Source organism: Aythya marila (genome assembly GCF_965140915.1).
Source record: "Aythya marila genome assembly, contig: HAP1_HAP1_SCAFFOLD_434, whole genome shotgun sequence".
In the NCBI taxonomy this organism is placed as follows: Eukaryota; Metazoa; Chordata; class Aves; order Anseriformes; family Anatidae; genus Aythya; species Aythya marila.
This window is the reverse complement of record NW_028136671.1, coordinates 19,353-36,280: the sequence shown is the minus strand read 5'-3', so window position 1 is coordinate 36,280 and position 16,928 is coordinate 19,353. Positions and strand designations below refer to the sequence as shown.

Sequence of the window (16,928 nt, the reverse complement as noted above, 5' to 3'; positions counted from 1 at the left end):
TTGTTTCCATGTAGAACTAAAGTAGAGAGATTTAGGTCCTTTCTGTTTTGAGATGTTCTGTTTTGACTGTGCTATACTGTGACAATACATGGTTAGATGCCATGGTGAAACACCTCAGCTCCATGCACAGCCACAGTAGCTAAGCTTCCCTTAAGGTCTGTAATTGCATCAAGGTCAGGGTAAAGCATGGCATTATTAATCCAAACTGTTGATTCGTCATCTTCCAGCTGTCCATATACAGTTTGCTCAGGGTTCCTGTGAACACAAAAGAAAATAAAATATGCTCGGTTGTATTCAGCCGGCAGGGTTAGAAAGAGGGTGAAATAGCAATCTTTGATTTCCCATGCATAGAAATATTTGGGAGTAGTTAGCACTATTACTACTGTTAGATACACAGAGGGCTTTCACTATCTCTGCCATGTTTGGAACTGCGGCAGTCAAAGGTATAGTGTTAGCATTCAACTGTCTGTAATCCACTGTAAAATGCCATTGCCTGGTTGGTTCCTTTACTGGCCACACTGGTGAATTATAAGGTGAATGGGTTCTTTTAATAATGTCTATTTTTACCAATTCTGTTACCACCCCGTCAATCCCCGTAAGTGCTGCTGCTGACAACAGATATTGCCGATCATTAATGATTTTAGCAGGGGATAAGGGTATGGATGTTTGTAACAGGCTCAGTCTCATGGTGCCTGAATCCCTTTGAAGTGTTGCAAAACTCCACACAGTTCCATCAGGGAGTTTCCACATGCAACCATGCAGTATGTCAAATCCTAAAATATTAGTATATGCAGCACCAACTAATACTTCTATTCTGGTTAATTTTTGTTCCTCTGGCAACCAGAGTGAAATTTTTGCAGTGGGGCATTGTTTTTCCACACCATTGATTCCCGTGAATTTAACCCTGCGTTGACCAGGTGTTATGCTCCGGGTTTGTGCTGTCTCATGTGTAATTACTGACATTTGGGTCCTGGTATCAATAAGAAAATTTACCAATATTTTTTGGGGTTCAATAGGAATAGCAATGATAGGGTCAGAGTGTTCATTAGAGAGCCATTGAATTGCTAATACCCGCTGAGCAGGGTGGCTCACTGCCCTCCCCGGGGACAAGAGTTTTTTTGCCGACACCACAACTCACCTCGTTCCCTATTAGGTTTCAACCTCTCTTTGAATTTGGGGTATCTGGGATTTTTAGTGTGGATTTGGCGGACTCGCCGAGAGTGGTCTTGGGATTTAACACTGGATGAATTAATCCAGCCTATTTGGCATCCGTATTTATCTATGTCTTGTACCAATTCACTCCAGGTGGGAATAGGGGAGTTAGGATTTCGCCTACAACCACTATCATCATCCCTACAAGCAGCTAGTATGTGATCTTGGGTGTTTTCTACAAATATCTTAAGACAATCAGGGAGTCCACGGATGAGAGGGGTTAATTGAACCGGGTCAATAGGAGCTAACATCGGGGATTTCGTTAATTCATCTCTTTCATATATTGCCTGAATGCAGGCTGCTTTCTGTACTGCTACAGCCAAGTCAGCTCCTGGTGTGGTGGTTAAAAATACTCCAGGTCTCCAAAAGCCTCCTACTTCTTCCTTACACAACATCATTCGATCTCCTCCTTTAAGAGAAACTTGACACACATACTCAACTTCTGATTCCCCTGACCGCCTTGAGAACTTCTCCTGTATTTTAACCAACTCTGCTGGTGACAACGGAATCGTTTGCACAGTAGTACGGATTTCATCATTATCATCAACAGTAGTCTCAGTCTTAACCAAAGGTCTCAAGAAAATCGATTGAGGTTCAGAATCAGAAATCTCTTCAACACCATCATCACTGTCAGACCAGAAATCACTGTCCCAGCTTTCAGGTTCTACACTATGCAGCACTCCACGAATCTGCTTGACCGGAGCGCAAGGCTGTACTTTATTTAACAGATGACTAACCCTCTCCAGCAATTGTTTAAGGTGATTTTTTTCACTCACAAGTTTATCATTTTCAGTCACAAGTTTGTCATTCTCAATGGAAAGTTTATTATTTTCATCCAAAAGTTTATCCACTCTGATTCCTAATGTTTTTCCCGTCTCCCTTTCAAAGGCCAATGATGACTTCAACACATCAATCTCTGATTTCAAAGCTGTATGTTCCGCATCAGAGATCAGTTTGGGAGCAGGAGTTTCCTTAGCTTTTTGCCAAGCACAAGACAAACAGGCTCCTAACACAGCACAAATCGCACCTTTACCCTTTCTTTGACCAATCTTTCGTGAAGCCTGACACTGCTCAATGCGCTCCACCACCTTTTCCTCATCTTTCCAAAACTTTTGGGAAAACTCCTTCCCTGCCTGGGAAGGGGCACATTTGTATTTTTGCAGACGTTTATTCATAGCAATCCTGCCGACTACGCCAATTTTACTGTCGCGTTAAGGGGTGTAGCTGATTAACCGTTACGGGCCCGGTCAGATTCAGGTTACTGAACCAGTCGGACATTCACCAAAAACACATTAACCGTCTGGGGGTCCAGTCAGACATTCACCAAAAACGCATTAACGGCCTGGGGGTCCGTTCAGACATTCACCAAAAACGCATTAACCGCCTGGGGGTCTGGTTAGATTCAGAACACTGAACTATCACGGATAACCACCCTCACCCTCGTTGCACTCAATGAGAGTTATCACAATGCAATCAAGTATGGTTTATTACAGCAACAGATAATCAGGTTCTTTTGGATTGCCGGCGATAGTGACTGTCTGCAAAGCAAGCTAGTATGCATAAAATACACAGGTGTTATAGGTGTTGTAGGTGTTACAGATGTTATAGATGTTATAGATGTTATAGATGTTACAGGTGTTACAGATGTTACAGGTGTTACAGGTGTTACAGATGTTATAGATGTTACAGGTGTTACAGGTGCGCAGCCTAGAAATAAACGCGTTAAAAAGAATCAGAGACTCTATAGAGATTTATAAGCAAGTATTTAGATCTCACCCAAAGGCGTCCCAATGGGGGGGGAAGAGAGGCTCAGCCCGTCGACTGATCCCAGGAGTCAGGAGGTCCTAAGGATGTTGTCCTCGGGATGGTATCTCCCCTGATGGTGGTATCTTCCCTAACATCCCCTTTCTCTTGGGCCAATTTATATTATTTTCTATCTTGTAGGTGGAGCTTGAGTGGCTCTAGTCAAGCATATCTTAGTTATGATTGGTGTAAAGTTTTCCCATCTCCGTTTAAAGTAATAGGCTCCAAGGAATTCAGAGCGCATGCTCAGTGAGGGGTGGTCGCACCTTGGAGGCGGGTAGCTTTTGGGATGGAGGTGTGTTTTGGTATTATAATGATATTATAATGAGCAAAAAGTACACTAGGGTACAGCATTTGTCAAAACATGACAGGTCTTTGGCTTAGGGTGGCAAAAAGTGCAGCTGTGTGCACAAGAACAATCGAGGCCCCATCTGATTACAGAGCCTAGCCGTGGTGTCTCCACTCCACTCTACACTCCGTGCTGTTCCTTAGAGCTAGCACACCAAGTTTCCCCAGCGCGATAGCATCAAAGGTTGGGAGCCTAGGGAACGCTCAAATAATGCAGTTATGCCCTACCCTGAAAGCCTCTTCAATGCTGTACCTTTTCCTCAAAAATGTGAATGTTAGTTTTATTTTCCTAGTTACTTCAGGCATTTACACCACAGGTAAAATGCTTACTCCTACAGGTTTAAACAGCACCAAGAAAGGATATAGGAATTTCACCATATGAGATGCTGTTCAGATTGCCCTATCTGGGCAGAAGGGATGAGATACCACAATTCAAAATAAGAGAGTTTCCTTAAGAACTGTATTCTGGGGTTGTCTTCTTCTTTGTCATCTCTCAGGACCTGTGGGTTGTTGGCTCAAACCCCACCTTTGGAATTCCCCATTCACCACCATCACCCAGGAAACCGGGTCCTGATTCAGACCTGGAAAGAGTCAACTCCGGCCTGAATGGGAAGGACAATTACTAACCGCTGAAACAGCCGTAAGAACTGCAGAAAAAGGTTGGACTCACTATACTCGAGTGAAGGCATCTGTCGACGCTAGTACGTGGGAAGCTGTTCCTACAAAAGACTTGTTGGAAGTTGAAATTGAAGAGAAAAAATCTCGTAGTGGACTCTGAGCAGGATAAGAGCTTACAATTGTAAACTAACCTTTTATTTTCACAGGTAACTAACGAGTGTGACTTGTGATTGAGAGAAAGGACAGACCTATAGCGAACTGCAGTGCTCCCAAGGGGGGGTTGTTATAGTAGTAGTGTACATCTTATTTTTGTATCGATAATTATTTGGAAACCTAAGGTTTAAAAATAATGACAGGGAAAAATTGATTACTAATTTTGTTTTTAGTGATTCTAGGCCTCAGAGAAGGCCTCGGTCAATTGGTAACTTGGAAAAGGCATGACCAGATAATAGCAAAAACGGGATACCCCATCAAAATATGGGTGACTGTGACAGAGGGTTATGTACCACAAGCCGTCACGTTTGATGCTTGTGAGGTGTTAGCTTGTGGAGATTTAAATGCCCAATGACAATTGAGCAGAAAGAACAAATAACTGGAAGAGACCCAACAGCCAGATTGAGAATAGCTGTATGGAAACAATCCTCTATTGCCATCAGAGAAAGGGAGAAACTCAAGGAGAAAACAGGAGAGTAAACAGGAGGCCCTCTGAAATGTGGCAGTTCAAACATTTGAGATTCAAACAGGGTATGGGGATGTGAATGCCTGGATAGAATGGGTCAAATATACTGTCCAGAGTCTCAACCGTAGCTACTGCTATGCTTGTGCCTCGGGATGACCGATTGCCCAGATAGTGCCCTTCCCATGGGGGTGGACCAAAGACTCCCAAGGGATGCGCTGTATGATTGCATTGTACCAAGAAAAGACTGCCTGGGGAAATGAGGCCTGTAAGTCTCTCTTTGCTGTTTCTTGCATGATAACAATATCACAGTTCCCCCTGCATTCTCTACAGCTATAGGTAACCATACAGCTTGCCTCTCACGGCAGGGTGTGAGTGCTACCTGGCATCTGGGAGAATTTGCCTTGTGCTACCAAGGACTTGATGGGAAACTGCTCAAGACTAGAGATCCCCAGGGCAGATCTCTGGTGGTACGGTGGAGGGAAGATCTTACGGTCCACCCTACCATCTAATTGGGAAGGCACTTGTGCACTTGTTCAATCAGCTATACCCTTCACCCTGGCATTTGAAAGAGAAACATCACAAATACCCAGAAGAAGTAAAGGAGGCTTAGGAATATCATTTGATGATAGAGTATACATAGATTCTGTTGGGGTACCTAGAGGAGTTCGGGATGAATATAAAGCCAGAAATTAAATTGCTGCAGGGTTTGAGTTACTGTTCTGGTGGGTAAGAATCAATAAAAATGTGGATTGGATTAATTATTTCTATTATAATCAGCAGAGATTCATCAATTATACCAAGGATGCGATGAGAGGAATCGCTGAACAACTAGATGCCATCAGCAAAATGGCTTGGGAAAACAGGATAGCATTAGATATGATGCTTATGGAGAAGGGTGGTGTATGCGTGATGCTGGGCAACAATTGTACTTTTATCCGTAACAATACTGCCCCGGATGGCACAGTAACAAGAGCATTGCAAGGGCTTACCACCCTTGCCAATGAATTAGCAGAAAATTCGGGAGCAGACACTTCCATCACAGGATGGTTGAAATCTTGGTTTGGTAAATGGAAAGGGATGGTAATGTCCATATTTACATCCTTGATTATAGTAGCAGGAGTTTTGACAGCTATTGGCTGTTGCGTTATCCCCTGTGTAAGGGGACTTGTCCAGCGGTTAATTGAAACCACATTATTGAAACAAATGACCATAGATCCACCACCCTACTCAGATAAAATGATACTAGAGGAAATGGAGAGCAAAGAAAGTGAAGAACAGGAAGATATTTACCAAATTACACTTAAAATAAATAAATAAATAAAAATAAAAAGAGTTTTTGCAAAAATCAACAGTTTATAAAAAAAAAAGAAAAGGGGGGAATTGTGGGAATAGAAATGTTGTTTTTGCAGAGTTACATTGTTTAGAAGGAGGGAATGTGGTACTGAGATATGCTTACAGTGATAAGAAAAGTTTAGCAGGCAACCTTGTAAAATGCAGACAATCAGACTCCTTAGGACAATTAGGTGAAAATCACGGTGTCAAGTCAAGTCAGATAAGTGAAGAAACATTACCACTTCAAGCAGTAAAAATGTCAAAAGAAATTTGAAATTTAACAGGCCGGCGACTGAAGGCCATGCATTGTTTGTGAAGCATCAGATAGATTGTGAATCTGGATTACCCACTCAGTGGGGAAACAGGGGAGGGTCCTGCCATAAAAAGGTATATAAACTGTGTTTTGGAACTAGTAGATGCGCTCTCTCCTGCTTGTGGGGCACCCGCCATTGCAATCGCGAATAAATTACTACTTCACTGAGATCCTCGCCTGAGCCTAAGTTATTGGCTACGGAGTGTTTCTCACACTTGGGTCAGCCTTGTTGCCAGGTTTGGAATGTTTAGCCTACCGGTGCTTTGGTGCTGTTGGGCTGCACTCAGAGTGTGAGCTCTGGGCGTTATTTCTCAAATACTGCGTTATTTGAGCGTACAGACCCGAGATATTCTGCGGAGAGGTGATTTAAGGCACGTCAAAACCACCGCTGTGGCGTGTGCCAGCGTCGGACGCCCGTTCGAGTGATCGGGCGGAGCAGGTGAATTGAATTTGGTGCTGGGTGGCGAGGTGGTGTTGGGGGAAGAGCTAGGCTAAGGAGAGCTTCTTCTTGCTCTGCCCCTTCCCATCTCAAATGGCCGCTTCCTGGGGAGATGGGTTCGTTGGGAGGTTAACTACAACGTTACAGTGAGGATGAGGAATCATCTTTAGTCCCGTAGGTATTTGCTGCCAGGCCGCAGCGTTGATTTCAGAAATTGTATTTAAAAAAGGGAAAAGAAAGGAAAGATGTATTCTTTAACATACTCTCTTTTCTCGGAGAGTAGATGGAGGAGCTTCAGCAGTGCCCTTCCTCCGGAAACGATTCCCAGTGTCTGCTCAGACACTGAGGAGGAAAATGGAGGAGAGCCACCCGATAGAAATAAAGGAAAGAAGGGGTCATGGATTAAGGGAAAAGCACTACTTAAAAAATTGGTGCTCTCTAAAAACGGGTTAAGGGTTTGGGACCTGCAGGTGCTGCCTACACCTGTGTGCGTTGCAGTCGTGCCTGTTGCCACTGAGCAAAACGGGGAGAGCTGCTTTGTCGAACGCGGCGTGTTAAAGCACGTGCCACTGCCTGGAAGAAAAGCACGGACTTCCCTCGTGTGGGCCTTCTTCCCTAGCGATCTGTGGTTTACCTGATGGTTTCCCATAAGCTGAGAATGTTTAAAAGAAAAAAAAAAACAAAAAACAAAAATCAAAAACCAACACCAACGTTGAGAGTGGTGAAGCGGATCCTCACGTGGGGACTCAGAATCAGCGGTGACATCACCATGCGAAGCATTGTGTGTGCTTCGGGTTGGGGCTGCTGCGAGCCTCGCAGCGGGGAGGGAGAGCGGATCCGGGGTGCCTCTGTGTCAGCCGTCTGCCCTGGTGGCTTCGTGAGCACTGAGAGTTTGACTCCTGTGTTCCCAGCTTTCGCTTCCGCACCTGCGGTGTGGCAGAGCCAGCGAGCTGCTTGCTCAGCTGGAGGAGGAAGAGGAGTGACCTCAACATTGCCGAGGTAAAGCACAGTTACTGAAAAGATTTGGCAAAGGTGTGGGTTGTACCAGCGCAGCTGCAGCAGATCCTGGAGCATTGGAGAAGATAGAGAGGGGTTTCTTCATGAAAAGAATGCTGTTAAAAGTGTTTTCATGCCAGAAATTAGGATAAACGCCTCTGTTGTTTGACATCCTCTATTGAGCTGGCACATTGGCATTACAGCGTACCTGGCACGCTGTTTGTATTAAAAAAAAAAGGTATTTTATTCAGGGCAGGCCAGAAACCTGCCTTGGCACTTGCACATCGCAGCAATGCTTACAGACCCTGCATCCTGGCTGCCAGGCCAGGATCTAAATCCGATGGTGCTGTTGGTAAACTGAAGCTCAGGAAGCGCTTCTGGGTTTTTTTGTCCTTCCATGTGAATTTTTACCCTGTGAAGATGGTGTATTAAGCTATTTTCGTAACAACAAATAGGTTTAAAAGCCGTTTCAGTTTAACATCTACACGCTTGGGTGTTATTAACAGAGCTTTGTATACTGAGCTGGTGCTTGGTAGGAGAAAAACCATCAATCTTACCTGGGAAACCTGGACCCCCTCAGCTACATACTGCTATGAGGAAACTCAGATGTAAGAACACACTTAAATAACACCTCACCAGAGCTGTTGTGCTCCTGACCACCAAAGGCACCTTTTTCCAACACCGTCGTACTGGAAGTTGATGCAGCTGGTTCCATCCGTAACGTGTGACTGTACAGTGCTGTAAAAGAACTATTTTTTCACAGCTTTGGAGAAAGTGAAGCAGAGAAAACCACGCATAACCACTGATACCTGGACCCCAAACTGCCACAGACTGACGGTGATGCCCACTGGATATCTCCTGATACCCTGCTGCCTTCTGACTGCTCCAGCAGAAGTCCTGTTTTAATTAGCCGGCAGGTCCCTCTGAGGGAGGGACTTTGCTAAAACTCCTGCCGTAGGAAGTATCCTACGGGAGCCAAGTTGCTAAACTGATGTGTGGTTTTCCCTTAACCCCCTCACCCCTGACTTTCCAGTTCCTGACAGCACTGCCAACGTGTGCAGTGTCACCGTGTGCCAACTAGGTGCCAGCTGCCATGGTTTATATATTGTAAAATTAGTGATTTGGGACTCGTGAGCACTGAGGAGAGGCTAGCAATTGCTTAAGAGCTTTCCTTGTGTCGCTGTGGGGCAGGGAGATGGGTGAAACATCTTAGGCTTGAAAGTGATTCCCTGCAGAGTGACGTGCTCAGATCTGCACAACAGATCTGTCGTTTTGGTCACCTTATTAGATCCCTGCTTGAGAGGTTGCTTGCAAGAATCGATTCCTCTTCACCTTGATGTGTCAAGCTAAAGAGAAATCTGTGCCGAAGCACTGTTTGAATAGGCACTGCAAAGTTAGACCAGGGAGGTCAGTTTGTTCCGTACTGAGAAAGACAAGCCTGTAAAACAAACTAGACAGATTTTCTTTGTACTATTCATCTTCCTTCAGCAAAGGCAAAGCTTATGACACTTGTTGGTGTGTATTTCCAGACCCCCAGCTACTGGCACTGTAGCGCATCTCTAATTCTTTGGTACAAAAGGTTCAAAATCTCTTAATGCAAAAATTTTACCAGCACCCTGGAGCAAAAAAATAGAAATCTAAAACCCTTACCAACTTCTATTACAGACCTGCTGAGTGCACCAGAGTTACTCATTTTTATTCAGGCTTTCAGGGGCAACTTCAGTTGGTTTAGCGCTTGGATTGCTATGTTGGCAGATGTCAGTTTAAAAAAAAAAAAAGCTTTTGAGGTCCTTTTTAAAATGAGACTGCTTTTTTGGAATTTGGAATACTGCAAGGTATCGTTGGTTTTGCTTTCATCCCATTCCTTAGACCAGATCCATTCAGATTCTGAACAGCGTTCCCGGTGTGTTCAGGAAAATGGAAGGCAACAAGCAAAATGATGAGCTCCTTGGGCAGTCAAAAGAGCTAAATCTGGAGAGTGTTTTGAGTCAAACTTCATGCTAAGGAGCACCAGTAATTGTTAGAAGTAGCTGCAGAGGAACCTGCATGGCACTGGGTGTGTTTCTGAAGGTGCTAAAGGTCCGAAGTGACGATTCCTATCCATACTAAAGAAGAGAAGGAAACCTTGCACTTAACTACTGTTTTTATTCCCTTTGTCCAGCAGTCAAAAGCAGTAACTAATATGAGAACCCAACTTTTCCTCTCTTTATTTTAGATTTGGGAAAATTCCCTGCCAAAACAATATTTCCTGGAAAATTCACTGGTGTTTGTGTGAGTAAAAGCTTCCAACCTTTTATTATTAATTTGTAAGAACTATTTCATCCACTTTTGTCCAGAAGAGTCAGAAATAATTTGCACAGAAATGTGCAGCGTTTTAATGAAAGGATTCAGAATCACTCTAATTTGAACTGGTTGCAGGTTTTGTGACATTTAGTGTCTTTAAAAAAAAAAAAATCAAAATTTCTGACTTCATATCAGAAAAAAAGAAAAAAAAATGCTTGTGGCGAAATAAAATCTGTTGCAGCTCTGCTCATCGAAAACTCATTGGCTGTTAAATTGGACCTAAGTCGTCTTCTCTAACCTTTCATGATCCTGCAGCAATGGATGATGATGGATATATGGATTAGGGAACAGCACGTGATGGCAAACCTGTGGTATTTGCTACTGCACTGGGTCTGGCTGGAATGTTTACTTTCCCTGCAGCAGCCCATACAGTGCCGTACTCTGTACTTGTAGCTGGAACAGCAGTGTTATCACACCAGTGTTGTGTCTACTGCTGAGCAGCAGTGGCACAGCATTGGGCCTTTCTCTAACCCTCCTAGGGGGTGGGCAAAAAGGTGAGGAGAGAAACATCACTAGGGCAGCTGACCTAAACCAATCAAAGGGATATTCCTTACCATGTGATGTCCCACTCAGCAATAAAAGGTGGAAACAGGAAGAAGAGGGGAGGGGTGGGCTCTCGTTGGGAAAACGTCGGTCCTCCTCTCGAACACCGGCTGCGTGCGTTGAGGCCTTGCTTCAAGGACGTGGTCAATCATGGCTCATTTGTGGGAAGTAGAGAGTAATTTCTTTCCTCTGCACTTCCATATAGCCTTCATTTATTTTGTTTGTTTGTTTTCCTCCCTTCTTTTTATTTTTCCTTTTCACCTCCCTTTTCCCCTTTCCCTTTTTATTTCCCCTTAGTTAAATTGTTTAGTTCATGGTAGTCTTTATTTAATTATTATAATTTTTTCCATTTAATTAAATTATCCTTATCTCAACCCGTGAGTTGTTCTTTGTTTTACTTCTCCCCCTCCTCATCTAAAGGAGGGGGAGTGAGAGAGCGGTTGTGGGGTTTAGCTGCCCAGCACGGTAAAACCACCACAGCTACAGCGCAGAAAGAAAAACCAAATTGCTTCCAAAAAATCAAAGTAATTCAAAATCCTTGGTATCATGCAGCCGTGCCACTGGCAAAGTGAGCATTCCCCTGCCTCTCAAAGCTTGCTGTACCCTTGATCTGCTGTCTTGCTGCTGTTAATTGATTGCAACTCTACATGTCTGATCAGGGCTACGAGTTGTTCTCGATATGGAGATCATACAACATATACTGTGCACGCTTGTGTGTATAGATATGTTTATCCTGTATGCATGTACACCCGTATGCATGTTTGTGTGCTGGCCCCCAGATCCCTCATGTTACAAAGCATCGGCCTCGAAGGCATACTCATCAAAATCTTTTGTAGAGCCTCCATTTTTTTCTAGTTCCCTCAAAATGAGAGAATTTTTACGCGCTCTCTGTGTCGAAAAGGCAAAAATTCTGATTTTCACTGTCGCTCTCGCTAACTTTCTCTCACTCCCTCCTCGTGTGTGTATAAACACAGATGTGTGTATGCGTATGCACATCTGTGGATTTAGATGCACTGGTATGTTTTTTGCTGTACAGGTAATAAAGACGGGGAAAGGTTTTTGTGTTTTCTTAATAGGTGAAGAAATCTTGAAGACCAGAGATTGGAACATGCTGAATTTTAAATTAAAAAAAAAAAAAAAAAAAAAAGTTAAATTGTCCGGCTGTGGAAGATGGAGCCTCATTTTTGCAGCCACTTTGAATCACGAGTTCATCTCTAAATGCGCTGTTTTTTTTTTGTTTGTTTGTTTTTGTTTTGTTTTGGTTTTTGTTTTTTATTTTTTTGAAGAGCTAACTAACCGTGGCTGCATCCAGTCTGAGAGAGCATTCAAATGGACTTGCTTCCTCTCTTAGTTATAAGCTGTTTAAAAGCGCATCCTATGTTTGAATTGTGGATGAGAGGTTCCCTTGGCAAAGTGAGGAGGAAAATTCTTCCTACCCCTTTATTATTAATTCACGGATTCAGTCTTGGTTCGGCCTACAGGAGCAGTTAACTGGAAGCCTTTGAAGATCGATAACTTTGCTGAGGTTGTCCAGGTAGGTGAAATCGAAGACCCACAGGGCCTGGAACGTGCTGTTTAATGCGTCCTAACTGTGTTCTAGAGAAGTTATTTGTAGCCATAGTTGATTATTGACTTGCATGTATCATCAGGTGGTTTTTTAAGGAGTGACTCCGTTTTCAGGCTTCCAGATGTGCTCCAAGTCATATTATTGAGGATGTGGAAGAGAACGCTTGCTGACAAAGCTCCTGGCAGCTTTACAGAACTTTAATATTTAGTTAGTTCATGTAACAGCTGATTTCAAGGCTTTGCTCTTTTTGAGAGACTGATAACTTGATTTGATTAACTGAAGAAAGCTGGAAAAATGTTCGTTCCTCATTATTTTTCACTTGTTACTTTCTTTCGGGTTACTTTTAAAAAGAAGATTTCACTGACCACAAGCCAGTAGAAGACTTTCAGCCCAAGCAAGGGTGAAGACAGCTCTCTCCAAGAGCAGAGGAAGTCCCTGTGGAGAGAACCCGAGCTTGTTAGCAGAACTCGTCGGCATGTCTAAACAAGGAGACGATTGCTACTTCTATTTCTATTCTACCTGTACCACGGTATGGCTGGCTTTCCTTTGCTTTGCTTTTTTTTCCCCCTTTTTTTCAGGAAGGAGTAGATTAGGAGGAGGAAGCGCACTGGTCTTTGGTTAACTTGAGAACCAGATAGATTGTGAATTCAGTTGTAGCACCATTAGGCAGCAGCATGGCCATTTTTGAGGCTGTACTCTATTTTCCTTGTTGGTTTCCTTTTGGTTCCAGGGAGACAAATGTGCCTACCGCCACTGCGAAGCTGCTCTGGGCAATGAGACGGTCTGCAAGCTGTGGCAGGAGGGTCGTTGTTTCAGGAATGTCTGCCGATTCAGACACATGGAAATTGACGTGAGTGCCTAACAACGTGTTCTCAAAATAAATCCGCAAAAGCATTTTTCAGTGCCGTAGGTGTACTGATTGTGCTTTTGCAGGATAGATTTGTTTGCTTCAAAATCATACTGGTTTCTGTTACCAAGAGAGGGGGTGGGAGGAAGCAGAGGGAAATAAAATCAATGCCTTAGGTATGTCTTAGCAAGATATTTGTTTATTTTTTTTTATTAGATGCTGACAGTTTTCTCAAGAGATGCAGAATAGCTGTTAAATAGACTGCTAAAACCTGCTGGAGCAGGGGGGTAATAAACAGGCTGTTCTATCCTCATGGGAGCAGGCTTGATAATGAACTATCAGGTGTCTTCTGACCCACAGTCCTTCAGATAACGCTGTTGTAGCTGCCTGGGGTAGGAAGTGGGGAAAGTTAAAGGTGCAGCAGAACTAAGTCTCCAAGAAGTAGTTCTAGACAGGGTTAACCTAGGCAATTTCAGATGTTCTTTTTCCCTCTGAATAATCCTAGTATAATCCTAGGTGTATTAGTTTAAGCCACCCTCAACTGATGTCTGAGAGTGCCTGTCTTCTCAAACTGAGTGATGACCAAACTAAGTGTGCATAGTGGTTACAGCTTATGCAAACTTTGTGAATATGCCCAGAAATACTACACTTAACTGAGAAACTGACCTTTGGAATGATGTTTCAGCACTGTGTTGTGACAGCTGTCACGATCTGGAGCTGTGCATCTCTTTGCAAGCCTCAGGTGCATGTTATCACGAGCTTTTCTTTCTTTCTGTCTTCAGAAAAAGCGCAGTGAGATTCCTTGCTACTGGGAGAACCAGCCGGGAGGCTGTCAGAAAGCCAACTGTGCTTTTCATCATGCAAAGGGACGTTACATCGATGGACAATTCTTACCACCAAGCAAGAGTGAGTTTAGGTCCTTTTTCTTTAAGCGCTGAAGAATTAATTTTGAGTATTACTTAGTGGGTGCCAATCCTGTAGGGGGCGTCAGGTAACTGTTCATTTGTGAGGGCAGGAAAAGGTCTGCAGTCATAGGTGTACTGCACCGAGTGTACTGCTGGTGTTTGTTTTCTGCTTTCGTGCTCAGCTTCTCTTTGCTTTGTGTGATGTTTGCCTTGCAGTTTGCTTCCTGTTGTTTCCTCTTTTGCTGGGTGGTAGGGAGATGTGTTGTTGTTGGAAGGGAAATCATTGTTCACGGTGTAAGCAGTGATGGGATGGGCAAAAGGAGATGCTGAATTCGTTGTCTGTGCGGGTTATCTGCCTTTGCTACCATCTCTTTGCATTGTGGTCAAAGTTTTAAACTGCCATATTACCGATGATCCTCCTCTTCCTCTAGCTACACTGCCAAGTCCGCCTGAGTCCGCGGACGATGATCTGAAAGTGGCTCAGATGTCACTGCAGCAAAACAAACTTTCTGTCCAGTCAAATCCCTCTCCACAGCTAAGGGGGTGACGAAAGTGGAAAACTCTGAAAATGTCCCAAGCCCTACACACCCTCCAGTTGTAATCAATGCTGCAGATGATGATGAAGGTGATGATGGTGAGCATGTTTTGGTTCTTGGAAGGAATTTGTGCTGTAAATGATTGTGTAAATCTTTGTTTCTTGAAGGAATTTGTGCTGTAAATGAATGTGTTAAATCTTTGGTTGTTGGAAGGAATCTGTGCTGTAAATGAATGTATAAATCACAGATGACCTGAGGTCTGACTAGCGATAGGGCAGGCAGTCTGGCCAGGTCACTGGTGGCTTTGTCTGGCAGTCAGTGGACAGAAGCTGAAACGTTGGAGGAAAGCTTAGAACCACTCCTGGCTTTAGCTGGTCTTTTGTGTAAAGTTCTATGTGAAACTAGGAAGGAAATTTCTTTTTTCTGTCTGAAGAGCAATGTGTCGTGTAGTAGTTAAAGCTGCAGAGAGAATCTAGAGTCCTAGATGTTTTGTCCTAGTGTATTCTACTTAGGAGTTCATCAGGTCAGTGTAGCTGTTTAAAAACAAACAAACAAACAAACAAACAAAAAAACAAAACAGCAACAAAGTTTTTTATATGAACCATGGGCTGAAGTGTCACTGCATGAGCTACGTAATCATGACCAACCTGGTCTATGCATAACTGAATCGATTTTTCCCCTTCAGACCAACTTTCTGAGGAAGGAGAAGAAACTAAAACTCCCGTCCAGCATCCAGCTGCGGAAGGCAAAAATGGATTACGGGTGATTTCCACTCGGAAAGGCAGTTCTATTACTACTAAACAAGGTATGCCAGCACCTTAGTAGGATAAATCAGAAGAACTTGACAGTTAAGTCAAAAGCAGCGTGGTGTAAAAACACAACAAAATGTAGGGGTGCTGAATGGAGTCGGTTATTTCCATGATCTCATTTCTGCCATTAATACCATCATGTGCCCATTGGGTCAGAAAGGTGAACTCCTTTTCTTTACTTTTGGAGAACAAAACAGGGCCACAGCATGGAGTTTAAATGGCTGCACGTGCAGCCTTGCAACCACTGTTGATAAGCCATATCTAACGATAGAGGGATCTAATATCGTGTAAATGGATTAAAATATGGATCTAATATCGTGTAAATGGATTAAAATTAAAACTACATTTTGAACCCTGAAGGATGAAAGGAGGGGCAAAATGCCATTGGTTCTATGGCTCTTTCACTTGTGAGGAGTGTTGACAGGCTTTATTCGAAATACTTCAGAAAGTTCCTGAGCGCTAAGAAGCCTGAGGACCTGTGGTCCTCAGTGAGTGCCTCTAAGCCTGTCTCACAAACTGTTTCCTGTTTTCAGAGGGCAATCTGAATTTTGGAATAAAAACACTTGAGGAAATCAAATGGCAGACGATGAAGGAAAAAAATAAGAGACACGGTGGTGAGTTAATATTGCCTACTTTCTTATCCTGTTCACGGCAGGTGATGGTGACTGGGAGCTGCTTGAGGGACAGACTTCCATTTTTAGCTGGGGGCATAAAGCAACCTGATTCTCAGCCAGCTGGTATTCGAAATGGGAGTTCAAAGGGCAACCAGAGGCAAATTAGTCACCTCTCTTCTTTACATGCTCTGCTTGCTGTATTTTTGACAGTAACAAATCATTTAAAGTTTTTTGTTCTTTGTGATAGTTTTTTATGTTGGGTAAACTTCCTTACGTTTTGGTTGCTCTGAACAGAAGGTTCTTCAAGATCTTCTCTTCGTCCCGTTGATTCTATGATTTTTCCTGCTCCAGAAGAGGAAAATGTCCGGACAGTGGTGAGAACTGTGACAGTGTCTTCCAAGAAAGGTAATAATGAATGCTTTTGTTTTGATTTCATTACTCCTAAACTGGAGGGTTAAGCAATAATTAAAACAATTCACCCATGTTAGCCTTCTGGTGCTGCCTTCTGTTCAAAACGTGCTTTTATGCTTAAAGTCCCTGGTTGTACTGGAAAGATTTGGTGCTCAGGTTAAGTGCAGTGGCAGGAGAAAAAAAAAAGTGTCAGTATGCCAATAGGGGGGTAACTGAAAAACAGAAGAGTAACGAGAAGAGCGAGCTGTAGAAGCCAGTGCTATATAAGAAGCAATTTCTGAAGCATTAAAGAGGCGTACAGTGGCAGGTGTGGACACAGTATGACAGGAGTTTGTGTATAAATTGTTTAGAGCTGTGCAAATGCCTTTTAAAGGGAAAAAAGTGTGGAAGTACTTTTACTCGTAGACATTCACCTTAGAAAGGAATATTTCTCAGCATTTGTACCTAAGAATATTCTGCTTGCTTATGCAGCTTTGTTCTGCACAAAGTATAGGTGTCAAGCAGACTCAGATTCACTCTCTACTATCTCAGCTGGAATTTGAAGCAAGCACTGAGACTATTAATATTTTTTTTCCATGTTAATTATAGTTAAAGTATGAGTTTATGTGGTTTA

At 43.2% G+C, this 16,928-nt stretch overlaps 1 pseudogene across 1 annotated transcript; it reads left to right on the top strand.

Moving 5' to 3' along the window:
• Window positions 1–12,668: 12,668 nt before the first annotated feature.
• On the top strand, window positions 12,669–15,904 carry LOC309891629 (zinc finger CCCH domain-containing protein 11A-like; annotated as a pseudogene). The gene is made up of 6 exons: window positions 12,669–12,722; window positions 12,924–13,043; window positions 13,823–13,946; window positions 14,377–14,579; window positions 15,167–15,286; window positions 15,824–15,904. The product of its transcript is annotated as a zinc finger CCCH domain-containing protein 11A-like (transcript).
• The last annotated feature ends 1,024 nt before the right edge of the window (window positions 15,905–16,928 follow it).